The sequence below is a fragment of the Giraffa tippelskirchi genome, chromosome 9, assembly GCF_054371585.1.
Source record: "Giraffa tippelskirchi isolate mGirTip1 chromosome 9, T2T-mGirTip1v1.2.pri, whole genome shotgun sequence".
NCBI classification, from domain to species: domain Eukaryota; kingdom Metazoa; phylum Chordata; class Mammalia; order Artiodactyla; family Giraffidae; genus Giraffa; species Giraffa tippelskirchi.
The window spans coordinates 154,105,636-154,123,186 of NC_137283.1; the positions used below are offsets into that span (position 1 = coordinate 154,105,636).

The following is a 17,551-nucleotide window of genomic DNA, read 5'->3' on the forward strand; positions in this document are numbered from 1 at the left end:
AACGAGCTCCATTCCAAGAGCACATTTGTAAGCCAACATAATTAGCCAAGGAAGCCAAGTAACACAATTGTCTGTATAGTACTGCACTCTAACAGGTTTATATACTAAATAATACATAAAGAACAAACAACCAGAAAAAAATAAAGAAGACATATTTAATCTTACAGTCCAGCACCTTAAAGCGTACAGTAGTTCAGTACAACAGCTGGCATACAGTGGCTGGCATTGAGTGAACAGGCCAGAAGAGTTACTGCCTGGAGGAGAGACAGGAGCAGGGAGATGGTAGAGCTGAAGGAGAGCAAGTTGCAATTTCGCTCACGCCCAACACTGATGGCACAGGTTCTGGTTCCTTGCTGGATTCAATTCTATCTACCCCATTGAAAACACAATCAGGTGATGTCTCGGGAGCCCTGTACCCAGTCACTGTTGTCATTGTTGTACTGTGCAGTAGAGTACACAAAAGCACAACCACTTGTAGAGGATGTACACATGTGACAATGTTTGCCAGACACATGATCTAACTTACATGATTGAACATGCCAACTCACGTTCGCATCTTTGACAGTTTGCAACTTGAAGGTGCATATATAGGGGACCTGGGCTTTCCTGGTGGCTCAGACAGTAAGAATCCGCCTCCAGTGTGGGAGACCTGGATTCAATCCCTGGGTTGGGAAGGTCTCCTGGAGGAGGGCATGGCAACCCACTCCAGTATTCAGTATTCTTGCCTGGAGAATCTCCATGGACAAAGGTACCTGGCAGGCTACAGTCCATGGGGTCGCAAAGAGTCAGACATGACTGGGAAACTAAGCGCACACACACACACACACACACTCACACACACACACTCTCACACACACACACACTCTCAGGGGACGTACTGTACTGGAAAGTAAAGAGAGGGGTGGAAGAGGAACTGCAGATTCGATGGCTACTCTGTTTCCACTGAGAGCCCCCCAAAAGCCTTAACAATCATCATGGAGACCAGACCTTAAAGACAACAACGGCTACTGAAATCCTTTTCAGGGGACCCTCCTACTTCATCCTCCCCAAATCCCACCGCACCACCACCACCCACTGCCCGTAAGCTCACACCATTTGACTCCAATCACCTCTATCCTTTCATCAGCCTGTTTCTTATTTTAGAAAAGCATGGTACTACCAACAAAACATGGGCTTCCCTGGTGGCTCAGATGGTAAAGAATCTGCCTGCAATACAAGAGACCCGGGTTTGATGCCTGGGTCGGAAAGATATCTTGGAGAAGGGAATGGCACCCCACTCCAGTATTCCTGCCTGGAGAATTTCATGAACAGAGGCGCCTCATGGGCTGAGGTCACAAAGAGTTGGATACAACTGAGTGACTAACACACACATACACACACACCCCAACAAAACACAAGCTTTCTGCTCGTAAGTCCTGAAAGAGTGACATTTTCCTCAGAACAATGAGTTCATTCTATCTGAGCCAACTTCGATCTATTCATTTAGCATCAACTATTCGCTGCCTGGGGCTTCCCTGGTGGCTCAGATGGTAAAGAATCTCCCTGAAATGTGGGAGACCTGGGTTCAATCCCTGGGTTGGGAAGATCCCCTGGAGGAGGGCATGGCAACCCACTCCAGTATCCTTGCGTGGAGAATCCCCATGGACAGAGGAGCCTGGAGGGCTACAGTCAATGGGGTTGCAAAGAGTTGGACTCGGTTGAGCGACTAAACACAGCATAGCACATTCACTAGCACTCATGTGTAGAGGGTTTGCACATGCCTTCAGCGTGCAGGGGTTTTGGCGGGGGCGGGGGGTATAGTCTCATGAAATATATGGTCAACAGGTGGTCCTGATGAGGGCCAGCAACTGGAGATGCCACCTTCTTCCAGTCATTATGACAACTGTTCAGTCACCCAGGCAAAAACCACAGGTCAGATTCCTAAGAGGGAACCACTTCAAGTGATTTCATAAAAGGCTTATGCCTGATGGGAAAATCACAGCTCCAGATTATCTTTCTATTGAAAACATATTTAATTTGAAATTGATTTTTATAATTGTTTATTATTTATTCATTTATGCTATATAACATACCATGTGTGTATATCTATAACTACACATGTAGATACATGCACATAAGTGACATTATACATATAGATACACACACATACATATACATGCGTGTGCATGCTCAGTCACTTCAGCCGTGTGCGACTCTTTTCGAGTTTGTATGTATGTGTATACTTCTGTCATTTTCTACTTTTTGGCAGTATAGATATACACACAGTATATCTGGCAGTATAGATATATCCAAGACCAGAACAGTGGTCTGTCTCAGAACAGTGGCTTAAGTCTCAGAATTTGGTTCCTAGAAGAGCATAGGAAATGCTGAGGGTCTACACTACACTGGATGTTCTATAGTCTCCTGACAGATCTTTACCCAGCTGACTTTCTCAGGTCCTTCTGGTCTCAACCTGATGTCATCATTCAGAGAGGTCCTCTCTGACCACCTAATCTTTAAAAGTCCATCGACATGTCCCAGTCACTTCTATCTCACCATCTTATTTTCTTCTGAAGACATTGCTCTGACAGTGCCTGCTTTACTAGCTAATGGCCTCCTTCAGTCTCCTCTCTCTAAACCATCTAAATCATAAGAGTCGGAGTCCTTATCTGTCTTATCACCTGCATGACTCCACCTCCGAGAACATCTTTGCTCCTACGAGGCACTCAGTAACTGTCACGTGAATGAAGACTGCCTGGATCCACATGCTCCAAACAAAACATGAGGAAAGAACGAAGAGACAAAACGCAGCAGGCACAGAGTCAGACAACCTGGCTTAAAATCCAGCTTGACTCTTCTATGTGTCCAGGGCCAAATATTTAACTTTTAGACTTCAGTTTCCTTAGCTTTGAACTAGTACAACAAGCAGTATTGAGCTTGAGAGTACTTTGTAAGTTATGAATTATTCTATCATTGTTATGACAGACATCTTGAGTGAATATTTATGATGGCGCCAATGAAAAGCTTCATGAGAACACATCTGTAAATGAGCTACTCTAGCAAGAGCGAACTTTTCTCAGCTTCGGAATTAATCATATTTTAATAAAAAATTTTAAAAGTGTAAAATTCAGTGATATTTAGTCTATTCAAAAGGTTGTGTGACCACCATCTAATTTGAGGACATTTCCATCACCCAAAAAGAAAATCCCATACACACTGGCAACCACTCTCCACCCTCCCTCTACCCAACTCCTGCAATCACTAATCTATGCTCTGCCTCTATGGATGTGCCTTTTCTGGACAGTTCTTATAAACAGAACCCTACAAGATGTAGCCTTCTGTGTCTGGCTTATTTCACTTAGCACGTTTCCAAGGTTCATCCATGTTGCAGCATGCATCAATACTTCATTCCTTTTTATGGTTGAATAATATCCCATGGTATGGATATACTATATCTTTGACTGATTCAGCAGTTGATGGACAGACGTATGGGTTGTTTCTACTTTTGGGCCATAATGAATAATGCTGTCATGAGCATTCATGCACAGGTGTCTACCTGAACATATGCTTTCAAATCTCTTGAGTATATACCTACTACTACTACTAAGTCACTTCAGTCGTGTCCGACTCTGTGCAACCCCACAGACGGCAGCCCACCAGGCTCTGCCGTCCCTGGGATTCTCCAGGCAAGAACACTGGAGTGGGTTGCCATTGCTTTTCCAATGCGTGAAAGTGAAAGCGAGTATATACCTCGGAGTGGAATTATTGAGTCACACCACAACTCTGTATTTTAACTTTTTGAGAAACTGCCAAAGGAATTGCACCATTTTTCATTGTTACTCTGAATTTATGACGGTTTTAGTTTCTCCATATCTTCACCAACACTTACTATTATCCATCTTGTTTTAGAGTCATACTAGTCAGTGTGGTGTAATATTTTATTGTGGTATCAGATTTTAACATCCAAATGATTAATAGGTCCTCCAAAATAGAATACATATGCCAGATAGCAGGAAAAACCCCAGATGACACCAAAGCAGTGTTCCCTAACTTCAGTCATTCAAGAACCACCTTAATGATTTTGTCAACCCTGGGTGCCATTTCTACTATTACATACTTCATTTTTTTAAAAATCAGTTCACTTTTCACTTCATTTTTGAAAAAGTCTGTAAATCACTACTATAAATTAGTATCACGTGCCATAAGCAGAAAGTATCATAAACATTATAATGAAAACAAAAGCAAAGTTAGCTAGCTATGAATCCCTGAGGGCTTGCATCTTAAGAGAACTTGCAAGGAACGGGTGTTGAAGAAAGGTTAGCTACAAAGACAGTTCCCTCGACCTGTCAGACTCTAAAATCATCTCTAAGACTATCATGGGCTCCTCACTTTGGAAAAGTCTACTGCAACTTTTCAGGAAATACCTTTCCTGAAAGAGGTCAGGAAATGAGTCCCATCACGATGATGAGATTGGAGGGTGTTAAAGGACGGCTCCCTAACAGCTGTCATATTTCGGAAGCCTGTTACACTTGGTTGAGGGCTGTCCCTTCTCTGTGTTAACAAACTTCATTCAAATTTCCAATAAGATGGCCCACACTCCAGCTGCAAGCACCTGGCCCTCCAAGTTCCAACAAAAACAACTTTCCGAGCAAACAGACGTAATGCGAATTAAACTAAAGAGCATCTGCCCCTGGGCAGACAAGTCCAGACAGCGCGACCCGTAATGTGACAAAGTGCCTGGATGAGCCTGACTGACGGCACTGGCCCCGAGTGCAATGAAAACACAACACCTGATTGTGCTCAGGTACACTCAGTCTCCCTCTCCCGGCCCGACACATGCACTATTTATGCACAAGTGAGATAAAAACAGTCAGTGACAGCATATTCAGGCACCTCCAGGTTTGAAAACTAATTATCATCCATCATTATCCAAGCTTCTCAGGACACTAAATTGCATCTTACTTTAAGAAGAAGAAGCACTCCATCTGAAGGTTTCCTTTGCCTCTTTGGGTACTCCGACCCACCCCTCAGATCTCAGTTCAAACATCTCTTCCAGTGGGAATATTTTCTTGGCCCTCAATACTGAATCCCCCTAGCATGCATCTCCCAGCACCTTCGCTTGCCCCTCATGACACATCTCGCTTTATCATTTAATATTGGCATGCTGGTGTCTGTCTCCCCAGCAGGACGAGCTCCAAGAGAACAAGAAGCAGGTTGATTTTGTCCATCATTATTCCCGCAACAGTTTGGCCAGTTCTTGGCACAAAGGAGGTGTTCAAGGATTATTTGCTGAATGAATGAATTCAAACAATGTCAAAATTTTGTTATACAGTACAAGGCTTGCCTTTGTTTACAAATATAAGGGGGAAAAGTAGAAGCAGTGATAGATTTTATTTTCTTCGGCTCCCAAATTACTGCAGACAGTGAGTGGAGCCATGAAATTAAGACACTTGCTTCTTGGAAGGAAAGTCAGGACAAACCTTGACAGTGTATTAAAAACCAGAAACATCACTTTGCCAACAAAGGCCTGTATAGTCAAAGCTATGGTTTTTCCATTAGTCATGTATGGATATGAGAGTTGGACTATAAAGAAAGCTGAGCACCAAAGAATTGATACTTTTGAGCTGTGGTTGGTGCTGGTGAAGACTCTTGAGAATCCCTTGGACTGCAAGGAGATCCAACCAGTCAATCCTAAAGGAAATTGGTCCTGAATATTCATTAGAAGGACTGATGCTGAAGCTGAAGCTCCAATACTTTGGCCAACTGATGCAAAGAGTTGACTTACTGGAAAAGACACTGATGCTGGGGAAGACTGAAGGCAAAAGGATAAGAGGGTGGCAGAGGATGAGATGGTTCGATAGCATCACTGACTCAATGGACATGAGTTTGAGCAAACTCTTGGAGATACTGAATGACAGGTAAACCTGGTGGGCTGTAGTCCATAGGGTCGCAAAGAATTGGACACATCTTACTGACTGAACAACAACAATGTTTACAATGATCATCAAAACTATGTTTCAAAGAGACCAAAGGGCACAGGACAGATGTTCTTCAACTTCCTAGCATTTCCTGCTACTGGACTGCAATCCAGTTCTTTCCATACAATAGAAGCCTCTCTTTCTTTCACGTAACTTCCAAACAATGAAATTTGGACTTGAGTCGATCAGTGAGCCTTTATGGGGGCCTGTTGGTCAGTGGTGGGGGAGCTGGCGACCAGGGAGGGAAAAAAAATGCACAAAAACTAAAATTTACTGAATGCTTACAATGTGTCACATACTGTTTCTTTCATCTAAAAAAAAAAAATCCTTTTGATCACATGAGACAACTGAGACTTGTAAAATGTAGTAACTTGCTCAGCTAATAAATAGGTCAAAAAGAAGCAAGTGTCTGGTTCTCTGTGAGCTGAAGAAGTTACGTAAGTGCCAGATAGATGATGCAAGCTGTGTGTGTGCTCACTCGCTCAGTCGTGTCTGACTCTTTGAGACCCCACAGACTGTAGCCCACTAGACTCCTCTGTCCGTGGGATTTTCCAGGCAAGAATACTGGAGTGAGCTGCCATTTCCTCCTCCAGGGGATTTTCTCAACCCAAGGATTGAACCCACATCTCCTGCATTGGCAGGCAGATTCTTGACCACTGCACCACCTGGGAAGCCCAATGCAAGTTGAAAAAGGGCTGAAAGAACAGACAAAAATGAGCTGAAAGAGGCAGAGGAGGGCATTATGATACAACTGCTTATAAGAGCTAATATATATGGACCCTTTTCCATATGCCAGGCACACAACTAAAGTATCTGACACACATTACTTCACTGGTCCATCATATCAGCTTTATGAGGTGGCATTATTATTATTCCCCTTTTATGGAGTACAACTGTGGCTTCAGAGAAGTGATCCAAACAAGGTGAGCCAGTGGGTAAATTGTCTGAGAGCTGAACCCGGTTGTACGAGTTCATGTCAGAGCACTAACCCCTTCCTAAACCTCCTACCATGATACTGGGAGAGAACGGCGTGAACTAGGGCCCAGAGGAGGAAGGAGGAAGTCATGCAGTGAGTGCGTTCAGTGGTGTCTACTACATGTCAGGACATGGCACAGAGCAGAGATGAATCACATGGATCCTGCTCCCTAGGAGTTTATATGGAAGGACGACAGTCACGTCTCAAAAGTGTAGGGTCTGGAGCCAAGTTACCTGGGTTCAAACACTGACTAAGTTGTGCAAAGTTGGGGGCTGAAATAAAGAAAATTGTCTAAGTCCTTAATACATACCTGGCTCACAAGCAGCATAAATCAATGTAAGCTATTATTCCTCTAAGAGCTAATGAAAAGCAAAATTAGATGGAAAAGGTATGGATACACCAAAGGACTGTGGAAGGACAGAGGTGTTCAATGGAATCTAAAGGATGCAAGCTGGACAGACTGACCAACGTCAGAAAGCTTCTGAGGAATCCATTCGTGACGCGATGTGAGCCTAGCACAGATGGAGACGGTAACATTGCGAGAGAAAGACGTTAACTTCGCTATAAATGTCATGAGGGGGCTTACCTAGTGGTCCAGTGGCTAAGACTCCCATGCTCCCAATGCAGGGGGCCTGGGTTCAATCCCTGGCTGGGGGGCTAGATCCCACATGCTCCAATTTAAAAAGTTCACAAGCTGCAGCTAAGAACCAATGCAGCCAAATAAATAAATATTTTTTGAAAAGAAGAAGAAATGTCACATGAAAGGCAAAAATTAACCAAAGATGACGCCAAGGGTTTGAGCTGGGTTAACTGTAAGAATTCAAACTCTACGGAGAAGGGGACAACAGAGGACAAGATGGTTGGATGGCATCACCGACTCAATGGACATGAGCTTGAGCAAACTCTGGGAGACTGTAAAGGACAGGGAAGCCTGGCGTGCTGCCGTCCATAGGGTCACAAAGAGTTGGCCACGACTGAGCGACTGAACAAGCAGATTAAAAAAAGGAAAAAAATCCCAGCCACAGAAAAGGGCAAATGGGAAAGATCTGCTATGAGAGAGGAGACGTTTAGAAGATGAGGTAATGCATGTTGTCCCGCACCTACTGAGTTGATTGCACCTACAGGGGAGTCAGCAAGTGGACACAGCCTGTGGGCATCAGGAAGCCACAGCTCAGGGCCCCGAGGAAGGGCTAGCCCAAGGAAATGACCAGTGACTGAGCACATACTGTGTTTCTGTGGTACACGGTCAAATATAAGGCTTGTACTCTTCTGAAGAGTCCACAGATCCATCTTATTATCTCCCTTCCTCTTACAGGGAAGCTGATATTACAGGGATGAAGAAAACTGCTGAAGGTGACACAGCTGGAGAGTCATAGAACTGGTCTTGGGACCAGTTCATCCAACTCCAGAACCCATTGTCTTTCCACTGGGAGGCTCAAAGACAGAAGCCTTCTTCTTGAGCAGAACAGGGTCATGACACACACCTGGCCCTTCGGCGCCCCTCCCCTCCCCATACTAGCCCTCTCATCCTCTTGGCCAGCCCTCCCGCTCCTGTGATTCAGCAATAGCACTCAAATCATCAAGATCCAGCAATAGCCCTCACGAGAGAATGGATACATGTATATGTGTACCTTCCTGACCACCTGAAATTATCATAAGGTTGTAATCAGCTATGTCGTTGTTCAGTCGCTACGTTGTGTCCGACTCTTTGTGACCCCATGGACTGAAGCACGCCAGGCTTCCCTGTCTTTCACTATCTCCTGGAATTTTCTATACTTCTATATAAAATAACAAGTAAAGAAAATAAGAAAACCCTCCCACTCCATTCAGTTTTCATGAACCGCTCCCTCTGCACCATGGACTTGATCACCTCCCTCCGACTCCTGTGGCCCTTGCTGTTAACGCCACCCTCCAGGCCTGTGCAGACAAGCTTTAATTAGGTATGCTGATCTGGTCGCTATGCACCACCCTGCTGATGGACACGGCCAATCGGCTGCCGAGCCTCATCCGGGGCTCTTTCTTCCCCTCGGCTCCAGCTGAGTTGTCTTGTCAACCTTTGGAGACACATCTCTTGTTCAGCCCTGGTCTTTCTAGTGGTACACCACACTGCTGCGTCCCCTTTCAACGTCCAAGCGCTGAACTTGTTTCTCCTCCACTACTTGCTCTTCCAAACTAGGATTTTAATATCTAGGAAGAAGGCACTTCCTGTGTTGTTGTGTTGTTCGCAGTGCCTTATGTATGGTAGATGCCCAGGAAGTCATCAGAGGTGATGACAACCTTTAGTACAGAAACACTTCCAGTGACCTCATCTCACACCTTCGACCTAAAGGAAGCAATGGGGTCTCTGGACAAACACTATAAGAGACTTGGGGATTTTTCTTTCCCTTTGCAAACCCAGTGTCATCATTGACAGTGGAAGAGATAATATTATAATCATTTTTTTTCAGATACAGATTATTTGTTAGGAAAACTTGAAAAATAAAAAATGAGTCCTCTTTCTTTGAAATGTTAAAGCTATGATAAAGTCAGGACTTCCCTGGCTGTCCAGTGGTTAAAACTCTGCATTTTCAATGCAGGGGACACAGGTTCAATCCCCAGTCAGGGAACTAAGATCCCACATGCCTTGTGGCATGGCCAAAAAATAAAAATAAATGAATAAAATAAAATAGATAAGCAATAAGCATTGAGTATATATCACAGGGAACTATATATTTTTTTAAGGATATGAGAAAGTCTATTCAATAAAATCCACTCACTTGATCTACCCAGGTCTTCTCAGACAGAGCCCCACCCACAGCCTATTTACCCTCATTTTACAAAGCAAATAAGCTATCTTGTTTCCCAGGCTTCAAGAGGAAGGTTGAATTAATTCAAGAAAGGCACACATGGGTATGCTGCTGGGAGCACCCACTATCTAAAAACCAAGGACAATAACTTTGAAAACCTGGCATTCTGGAGTCATTTGTCAGGACAGTCACAAATGGCCAATACATTGCTGTCATTCAGTCACTAAGTCATGTCTGACTCTTTGCAACCCCATGGACTGTGGTATGCCAGGCCTTTCTGTCCCTCACTATCTCCCAGAGTTTGCCTAAGTTCATGTCTATCGAGTCGTTGAGGACATCCAACCATCTCATCCTCTGTTGTCCCCTTCTCCTCCTGCCTTCAATCTTTCCCAGCATCAGGGTCTTTTCCAGTGAGTCAGTTCTTCACATCAGGTGGCCAAAGTATTGGAGCTTCAGCTCCAGCATCAGTCCTTCCAATGAATATTCAGCCAATCAATTACCATTACAATGGTAATCATGTGCCTCAATCATTGTGCAAAATTTTTTCTTTCCCAAGAAAGGAATGCTGAATACACTCTGCTTATGAACACAAGAAAGTAAGTAATTTTAGGAAATTTTTCATCCAAAGTTGAAGAAAAAAATAAAAAATATCCAGGTCTTAAAGTGATGAAGTTCTGTTACCAGGAAAAGTTATATATGGGGAACTGTTCACTCCTTCCTCAAGTCCAGTCAACAGGATGATACATCATATTAATGCTCTCAGAAGAACTGCAGAATGTCCTTTCTTATCTTGTTTTTTAACTTTTCAGACAATCTAACTGCAAGACACAAATAGCTATGAGGTCAGCTGTCTTGAAACTATTAAACCTATTTTTACATAAAGAATCCATTTCATATTAAAGCATTCAAGGCATTTCAAAGAAAGATAATTCATTAAGATTTCTCAAATCTATCATGGAAGTATAAATAAATGAAATAAATGATTATCATATTCTGATATCAACCTATTTTTATTTTTATTTTTATTTATTTGGCTGCCCCAGGAGATTAGTTGTGGCATGTATGATCTAGTTCCCTGACCAGGGATCGAACCCAGGCCCCCTGCATTGGGAGCCTGGAGTCTTAGTCACTGGACCACCAGGGAAGCCCTCAAACCTATTTGTACACAAAGAATTCATTTTATATCAAAGCACTGAATGCATTTCAAAGAAAGATAATTCACTAAAGTATCAATAAAGAAAGTTATTATCATACTACTGTGATTATTATCATATTATTGTGATTAAAGTGATTATCATTATCATATTATGACATCAGGACATCTATCAGAATGTTCAGGCAGCTACTGGGTTGTAAAGGAGGGAAAAGAAAATCTTGGAGCTTCTCTGTAACGTTTAGTCAAGTTTCAAAACATCTGCTATAGAATGAGATCAATACTGTGGGTGTTAAGTCACTTCAGTTGTGTCCAACTGTTTGCGATCCCAGGGACTGTAGCCCGCCAGGCTCTGTCCATGGGCTCTCCAGGCAAGAATACTAGAGTGGGTTGTCATTTCCTCCTTCAGGGGATCTTCCCGACTCAGGGATCGAACCCACGTCTCTTAAGTTTCCTGCACTGGCAGGTGAGTTCCTTACCACTATCGCCACCAATTGATAATTAACCAGGGCAGCAAAGCTGGGCCCCATCCAAGGTAGCTGAGGAGCAGGATCACGGCTTCCTTCCCTTGCCCTCCGTATGCACCAAGGCACTTCCTTCCTCACCTGTCATCAGCTGGACGTGACATTCACATCGCTCTTCCCAACACCCCAGTGTACTCACGTGACCCCACCCCACTCAGTTAGCATCTTCAACGGTTCTCCAGCACTCAGAGGATGAAGTCCAAACTCTGTCCAAACTCACTGGTGTCCGGCATTGGGGACACAGCCATCCACACAGAAGGAAGCCCCTGACTCCTGGGGTCTCCATTTGAACAACGGGGCACAGGCAACAAACACATCAGCCTATGACAGGTCACGGGTAAGAGCTGGGAAGAAGGCAGGGAAAGGAAATAAGAACTGTACTAATCAGGGAAGGCCTCTTACATGAGGGGAACCAAGTCCAGAAGGCAAAAGCATGACCTTGTGACCTACAAAGGCCTCTGGAAGTAAGCCCCCGGGCTTCCTGACTCGGCTCCTCCCCTGCCTGCTGCCTCTGGCATCCAGCAGCTCAGGCCTCCCAGAGCTGGGGTTCCTTCTCCTAACACACCCTGCTGCTTCATACATTCACACTTTCACATTTGCTCTCCTTCTGCCTGCAATGCCTCCCACACTCCTATCTGATCTGGCAAATTCTTCCCAATCTTCTGAGATTCACCTGAAGCTTCCCTTCCTTTATGAGGTGTCTCTGGACACCAGCCACCCACCACCTCCCATCCCCGTAGAGTTCACCACTCCTAACTTCCTGCCATCTGGACGAGGTATTCTGACTCCTGAGTAAAAGGGGCTTCCCTGATGGCTCAGTCAGTAAAGAATCCACCTGTAATTCAGGAGGCACGGGTTTGATCCCTGGGTGGGGAAGATCCCCTGGAGAAGGGAATGTCAACCCACTCCAGTATTCTTGCCTGGAGAATCCCACGGACAGAGGAGCCTGGTGGGCTACAGTCCATGGGGTCGCAAGAGTCAGACGCGACTTGGCAACAAAACTGCCACCACCACCACTTAAAGGCCAAAGTGACACTCATCCTTACACTCCCAGCACCTGGCCCTTCAAGACAGCGGTACCTTAGGGACTCAGTGAATGAATGAATGAAATGTATGTCTTCCTTTTACACTGTCATCTTTAAAAAGGTTTGCCCGTGAGCAAAGCATAAACCCACCAATACCCTTTTATTTAAAACTCTCTTTGTAAAACTGACTTATTTTTTCCCCTGAAAGCTGCATGCTTTAAAAGTCTTTGGGGGGTTTTCCTCCCATAAAATGATCTTGACACCTCGCCATGCGTCATGGCACATGAAGCAGTTATAAATCTGCAGTTGGAAAAACAGTCTGCTGTGAAGGAAGCACCCCTATTTGCCAAGACACTTTACAAGGATTGCTAACGATGCAATGAGAATGTGGTGTTGGACCCAATGAAAGCAGCTAATCCTCTGTTGCATAGCCTGGAATCCTTCTCACAAAACTTTCTTTTTCAGGAGGATCAAAACACACTCTTTTTCTGTTTTTTTCTCTTTGTACAACTAAACTCTGGACCCATAACAACTCAGCCTACACCTTCCGCATCCTCATGGTACCCAAGCAGTTGAAGGAGAATGCAAAGAAAAACACAAAAAACAGCAGAGACCAAGACACAAGACATATTGGTTTTGATAAAGACAGATTTCAGGGTAAAAAAGCTTCTTCCATCAGTGCAGATTTCTCTACCACTATTTTAGCTTCCACTTTGTTTTCAGGGCTGGGCATATCAGAGTTTTAGAAAGGAGGGCCTCCTGTTTTGGGGTAAGGATGCTGGATCCAAAGCCAGATCGCACGAAGACCAGCCTAAGCCACACTGCCAGCTGTCCCGCTCAAGCCCAGACTGGAATTCTGAAACTGAAGACCCTTTAAAAATAACAATGGAAAACAACTCAGAGGCTCTATCCCAACTCAAGCACAGAAGAAAGAGGGAGAAGAAATCGTTTCCATATTTCACATAAACACAGATCTGACTTCGGCCGTGAGGAATGCATGAGTCAAACCAGGGCTGACAGTGATCACCACACAAATCAAGCCCCCTGTGAAAGATTAATAGGAAGATGTGCATCTCAGAACTGCGACGGCTTTGTGAAACAGTCGTGTTTACGTATTGCAAAATGGCTTTTTAAATAACCAAGTGTCCTTTTTCTGTGGAACTTAAACGTCTGTGGTCTAGAGGAAGCACCTGGAAGAGACTTCCAAATGTAAAATTTGTGCCAAAGTCATAATTTGAGATTGTGTGCTTGCAACTTACTGTAACTCTATATGGCAGTCCCCCAAGCCCCCACATGCCTTCACACTGTGGTTAAAATTAGTTCTTCCCTTGAACAGACCTGGGGTTTACTGCACTGCAGCGGTCAGGCTGGGGGAGGGGCAGAGGGAGACAGATGGCAGGATGGCTGCAACTCCAGGAGGGTGACTTTTAAAGAAGCAAACTTCCTTTTTGTTGACTGTAAACCACAGAGAGTTATCCCTGATGAATGAGAACCAAGCACCAGAATGTCCAGGGCTGGGGCCATCTCATTTAAGGACAGGGGAACATGAAAGACAAAGAAAGAAATCACAAGTTCCATTTCTGGATCTTTCTGTATTCCATAACGTGAGCTGGGCACCCACTCCCAGGGTCTGATTCACCCTCAGAAGAACCCTATAATGTATTATTATCTCCATTTTTTTTCTTCTCTCTTTTTAATTGGAGGAAAGTTGCTTTACAATGTTATGTTGGTTTCTGCCGTACTACAGACCACTCGCAGTCATAATTATACATATAATCAGTTATAAATATATATATATATATCCTCTCCCTTTTGAACCTCCTCCCCTCCCCCCATCCCACCCCTCTAGGTCATCACAGAGCAACCTAGATGTCCATCAACAGATGAATGGATAAGAAGATGTGGTACATATATGCAATGGAACATTGCAGGAGTGCATGCTCAGTTGCTTCAGTCGTATCCAACTCTTTGCGACCCTATGGACCGTAGCCCACCAGGCTCCTCTGTCCATGGGATTCTCCAGGCAAGAATGCTGGAGTGCGTTGCCATGCCCTCCTCCAGAGGAATCCTCCCAACCAGGGATTGAAACTGCATCTCCTGCGGCTCCTGCATTGCAAGCAGACTCTTTACTGCTGAGCCACTGCGGAAGCCCCACAATGGAATGCTACTCGGCCACAAAAAAGGAGTGAATTTGAGGCAGTTGTAGTGAGGTAGATGAACCTAGAGCCTCTTCTACAGAGTGAAGTAAGTCAGAAAGAGAAAAGCAAATATATATTGAACGCATATATATGGAATCTAGAAAAATGATGCTGATGAACCTATTTTCAGGGAAGCAATGGAGACGCAGATGAAGAGAATGGACTTATTACCCCCATTTAAAATACATATATTTATTTATTTAATTTTGGCTGCATCAGATCTTAGTTGCGATGGGCTTCTCTCTGGTTGAGGCTCCCAGGCTCAGTAGCTTAGTCATTCTGAGACCTGTGGTATCTTAGGTCCTTGACCAGGGATCGAACCTGTGTCCCCTGCAGTGGAAGGCGGATTCTTAACCACTGGACCGCCAGGGAAGTCCTTATTAGCCCCACTGGCAGATGCAGAAGCACGCTCTGAAGGGCTCCACGTGTAGGGTTATCCCCCCAAGAAGCACTGGAGTGAGAACTCCACACAGGGTTTTCTGTTCCACCCGACACTGGCTCTGCCTTCTCCCTCCCTGCAGTGTGACCACCCCCGGCAAGCACTGCCCTCAAGTGTGGGAGCATCACAAGAGCAGGATGCATCCAGGGAAACAGAGCTGTCTCCCTGACTGGTCCTTCATGTGATCAAACTGGCTGATGCTTCATTAAGCAAAGGAAGGCAGTGGGTGACAAAGAACAATGTGTGAACCTGGCCCTCTCATCCACTGTGACATGATACCACCGAGCTCTAACGAGCAATTTCACAGCCGACGGAATACCACGTTCCTAACCTCTTTATCTCCTACCAACCCCAATTTCCTTGAAAGCCAGAGTAAAATTGTTAACTGCACATGTGCTGTTACAACTAGAAATTAAGATTTCTTTATAAAGCCACCACATGGCCCCACATGGTCAAGAAATGTGCAGGTCATTGTAGTGCTTATTTGATAATAGCTAATTCCAGTAAAAGATCTAAGTAACTTTCCCATGAAAGTCCATCTTTCCTCTAGAATGACCCTTTAAGGCAGCAACCGGCCACATGAAACATGAGAGCCTGATGCTGTCAAGAAAACAGGTGAGGAAAATAGGCACCCATTGCCATGCATCCTCTGTAATACATCAGCGTCTTGGACTTTGTGATTTTACACGTGCCCATGTTGTTATTTTTACAAGAGGCCTGATGACCATGTTCTTGTCACTTTCAAAGCACTGAAGAAAAAGAATGACAGCAGGTGGCTGACAAATTGTCAAGCCGAGAAGGCGTCTTCCCCCTTTGTCTAAACAACATGCACAGAGGTCATAACGACAGCATTCCAACAGCTCCTGGGACAATTGCTGCTGTACTTTGGGGAACAGCCACAAATGCCCACAGTCTGCTTGGGTTTGGCAAGCTCAAATGAGCAATTTTAGCAAGAGGTCATCAACTGCTTCCCATGATGTCAGCAGCCCATGAATGTATCACAACAATGACTGGTCCCATTTCCCCTTCCAAAGCTTTCCCTCTCATCAATTCTGGGTCCCAGTTCTCTGGGTTATAATTCAAAGTTCCCTTGTCCCTTGGGTCAACTTCTCTTAAATAAGCTCTGCAAAATTATGAAGCAAACTTTGAGGAAAGATTCAAGTCCCACATTCTCTTGATGAAGTCAGAGATCTCAAAGACTGTGTATGGACCATCTCTCACTTTAATATGGTTCTGGCAAGAAAAGACTAATTGTGTGCTTGAAACCAAGCTGGTGTCACAGTAATAAACTCCCACAGCAGGAGATCAGTTCTCCCATCAGGCTGACCCAAGATATTTTGCCAGGTGCCAACCCGTCTGCCATAAAACATCCTGAATCCTTGTTAGGCACCAACATGGATAAGCCACCACAACCTCCGGTTCCTAAGAGACACCCAGATATCTGCCACCATTACCAAATTCCTGACAAAGTTAATTAAGTTTGATTGTATAAAAAAATTACTTCTAAAATGGATTATCTAAATAGAGTGATAGGCCTTTAAGACAGTATGAAATGTGAAAAAAAGAAAACTATGGATCAGATTCAAACTATGGATCAGATTCAAACTATATGTAAATCCATTTATATAAATGAAAATAATTATACATGAACCTGTACAAATACGTATGTAAACGTCTAGGAAGGATTCTAGAAGGTGCTCACACCCAACTCTGATAAAGGAAAAGGGTTTAACACAAAGGTGGAAATTAGATATACTTTAGTGTGTGAGCTTAGTCGCTCAGCTGTATCCGACTCTTTGTGACCCCCTGCACTGTAGCCCGCCAGGCTCCTCTGTCTATGGGATTTCCCAGGCAAGAATACTGGAGTGGGTAGCCATTCCCTTCTCCAGGGGATCTTCCAACCCAGGGATGGAACCCAGGTCTCCTGCATTGCAGGTGGATTCTTTACCATCTGAGCCACCAGGGAAACCCTAATTATCAAGAGTCAGCTTGTTTAAATTTTTTTACAATGAAACATTTCTGTGTTATTGGACGAATAAAAATAAAAGCTGCAGGCAACAGAAAGACAATGGGGGGAGGGGGGTAAATAGACGAAAACAAGCCACATTCTACAGCTCCCAGTGTTTAATCAGAGAGGACTTCGCATGAATATTCTCGTGATGACGACGCTGCTCCATGAGGTTGCATTTCTGGCTGCCACATTAGGAGCAGCTGTTTCCTATCATTCGTTATCTGTTTCCTCCAAAGCCATGAAAACTGAAACCAGGCAGTGGTGTCTGGTTCCAGAAGCTGAACATGTAAACCTGCATCCACACCTTCACCCAACGGTATCTTGGAGGAAGGGCAGGAAGGCTCTGGACAGAACCTGCTGCCTTTCTGAGTCCAAAGCCAAGGACTATTCCTGAACCTTCTTCCCTGATGACATCTGAGCCACAGAGCCCCCAGGGACCTGGCAGTCCACACTCATCACCGCCTCTCCCGGTCACACCAACC

General features: G+C 44.5%; 1 protein-coding gene across 5 annotated transcripts in view; it reads right to left on the minus strand.

Annotated features, from left to right (window-relative positions):
* Positions 1 to 17,551, minus strand: part of CNKSR3 (CNKSR family member 3) — a 107,116-nt gene that overhangs the window by 56,228 nt on the left and 33,337 nt on the right. The window contains exon 1 of one of the 5 annotated variants that reach the window (XM_081530321.1): positions 11,799 to 11,831. The exons of the other annotated variants lie outside the window; for them this stretch is intronic. The gene's annotated coding sequence lies outside the window, so the exon portion shown is untranslated. Of the gene's footprint in view, positions 1 to 11,798; positions 11,832 to 17,551 lie in introns of those variants that run through there. 5 annotated transcript variants of the gene reach the window in all.